This window comes from Gobius niger (assembly GCF_951799975.1).
Source record: "Gobius niger genome assembly, chromosome: 14".
NCBI lineage: Eukaryota > Metazoa > Chordata > Actinopteri > Gobiiformes > Gobiidae > Gobius > Gobius niger.
Window position 1 is genome coordinate 15,760,212 of NC_136865.1, and position 3,100 is coordinate 15,763,311.

At 41.9% G+C, this 3,100-nt stretch overlaps 1 long non-coding RNA gene across 1 annotated transcript in view; it reads right to left on the minus strand.

The window, feature by feature from the left end:
- The window catches only part of LOC306974061, a 5,339-nt gene continuing 2,239 nt past the window's right edge, over positions 1 to 3,100 (minus strand). Inside the window, exon 2 of the long non-coding RNA XR_013793602.1 lies at positions 1 to 632. This is a non-coding gene — a long non-coding RNA (uncharacterized lncRNA). The remainder of the gene's footprint in view (positions 633 to 3,100) is intronic.

The following is a 3,100-nucleotide window of genomic DNA, read 5'->3' on the forward strand; positions in this document are numbered from 1 at the left end:
ATGAAATTATATTTAGATATTAGATCAGTGGTTCTCAACTTATTTGGCGTCGGGACGAACCATGTCGCTAGGAAGACTAGCTCCGATCCAAATAAGAATTACATTTGTCTTATTAAAGGCAAATATTGTATTTTCCCACAAATTAGACAAGTCTAAAGCGCTGACATCATGATGAAAACATGCTGATAACAGTTTTTAACACACTCAAATGGTGTTATTATACTTGTCTTGTAAATGTCCTTAGGGGAAGGCTCGCGACCTACTGAAAACTCACTGACAACTCACGTTTGGGTCCCGACCCACCCGTTAAGAACCACTGTATTAGATGGGGTGTTATAATGAATAACACTTCAGGAGAAAACCAGACATTTTTCTTCCCTCTCGAGTTTATTTCCTTCGTTGTCCTCAGCAGCCACAGAGAGTGACAGTGACGTCCCAGAGTGACAGGCGAGGTCTGTGCAGAGCTGGCACCATCTGTCCTGGGACCGGCCCGTGACACACAGGGGGCCAGAGAGAGGAAGAGAGAGGCCGATCCACTGGCTGCAACACAAGACACGAGCGGGCTGGGCATGCAGACCCATGTCCTGTGTTGCAGCCCCTGGCCCGACCAATGGTGTCACCTTCAACATCCACTATTGGGAGGAAGCAGAGATAAAGCTGATTACAATAGATTCAGTGTGCGAGCGAGGGAAATAATGCAGAGTGAATGAGGCCAATGGACTGCCAAAAGGCCACCACACCTCCACTGACATCACATTCATCACCTGACCGAGGGAAAAACGTCCCCTTCACCTTGAGAAATAAAGGCAGTCTGCTCAATTCATCTCATTTCCTTGCTCTAGGAAAAAAACTGTCCTCTGCCGCAAATTGCCTGACTAGGAGGTTAATGACTGCTAGAACCACAAGTCCATAAAAATCAGGGCAACTGCAATGTCCTTACATGGAAAGCCTGGTTAAGCAATGGGGAATAATACAGGAAAAGACCGTTTGTCGTCTAATTGCCATGTGTGAAATTGTTAATTGAAACTGAACTTAATCCCATAGTTGTTTTCGTTCAAACTGCAGCACAGAGCACGGCCCTGTCTTTGTGTTCTGGGTTCAAGAACTTCTCCTCGTTGTCAAAATCCTTTAAAAAATGTGAAAAATATTAATGATAAAAATGTACACTCATGACATAACATCACAAATGGAGGATGAAGCTAAGTTGACAAAATTGGTCCACACAATAGATATAATTTGCCAATACACAAAAAACATTATAGTTTAGGTAGGAAAGCCAAAAAAAAAAGTAAAATGGATGGAAGGATAATTCATGATTAATGCTCTGGTTATTTCTTCGATTAATCATGAGTTAACGTTGACAGCCCTACTCCATATAAAGAAAATAGAAGTTACATGTATGTGACATTGACCCTATGTCCGGGAAAGCAGTTTGTCATTAAAAGGACTTACAAATGCAATCAATTCTCAAAAACCGCATCAAGGCTCACTTCCCCTCGTGTTTTTTGCAGTCTCTTTCGAGCACCTGCCATGTTACTCAGACTAAAAGGTCATAGCTGAGTGAACCCTAGCCGTGCGTATCCCAAGCTCAGGTCTGAAAATGTCACCAACAAAATAATACGCACCACTATTTTCAGTGACATTTAGCCCCATTCGACAAGCAGCATTCAAATCAGGCTCTCTGAAATGTTTACACCGGCCGGTCTGCCTTAAAAGACTATTTGGAAGGCACATGGTTCAGCAAATCCAGCCTTTTTCCCGCCTGTCTTGTTCCTTCTGTGAAATTGAGCCCAGCCTACATTTCAAAGCTACTGGGATAGAAACGCAGAGGTCAAATGAAAACAGTTGAAGGACAAAGTAAGAAAAAAGTTGTATAACTAAAAACAAAAATCAACCCGATTTAACTTGGTTTCCATATAGGTTATGGGAGTATATTAAGGACATTTACAAGGTTTCAGGGCAGATAAAAGACCTCCATTGATGCTGAGAATATCTTCCAAAGGCGTTTAGGTATTTGCATTGAGGACACGCAACAACGGCAGTGACTAATAATGGATGGTGTCCTATTAGAACTCTGAGTGACGAGAAAGAGGCTACCCATACATGCTACATACTATATGTCATTTATATCAATTGCCTAAAACTCAACCAAGACTGGAATGACTTTGCCACAGAGCACAAATACTAGAGATTAGTACAATTATTTCACATTAAAAAGGGGTTTTCATGACCACATACAGACCCATGAATGAGCAGATGCAGAGACAAAACCTTTACCATGTGAAAGGATCTGTGCCCATTCAAAGATTTACACAATAGAGACTCAGCATTACACCCACAGCAACAATGGCATTTCTCGTGGCTGTAAGAGATGATTTTCACTTTCTGAAATGATCACAGACATCTGAAAGTACATTTTCACTCAAGAAGACGGACACAGGAGGTCCCACACAACACTTTTGCATTTGCATAATTTGTGCTGCTTTGAACATTTTTGTTGAAATTTATGGCAAATAACTTCAGAAGTACAGCGCGTTACTTCATTTCAACACGAATCCAAATGCATGAACTGACCCCATTACCTCATCTCATCTGCTTGCTCCTGTTAAAGGAACAGGCCACCGTTTTTCCATAGAAAGAGATATGTTCTTACCTGAGCTATGACCAGTTGATACGTACCTGTCTGGTCTTTGTGCGAGCGCTCAGTCACGCAAAATGGCCAAAGATGTTGCTAGCATTTGGCCTCTCCCAGCATATTCCTATAGCTCCAAATGGGGGTGAAAAACTGACTTCAGAAAGATTACTGGAGGCTAACTGCTCTGCCAGGAACCTCTCACCCAAAATACAATCCAAGATCTTAGGACCGAAATTTGCAAGTCAATAACGGCAACTATTGATTTATTCAGTGCAAGAAAAGCTCGACTGCTTTACGCACTGAGCAATTTGTCAAACACTGACTTGAATGCCATGTGGTGAAAACTGTCAAAACCAGCAGGGGATGTTTATTCACAAATAATCTGCAAAGAGGCTTATTTTGATTGGCTCTGAACGGCACATTTGCTCAGCACATCTTTCAGGCTTTTAGGCTTTTCTCCAAACA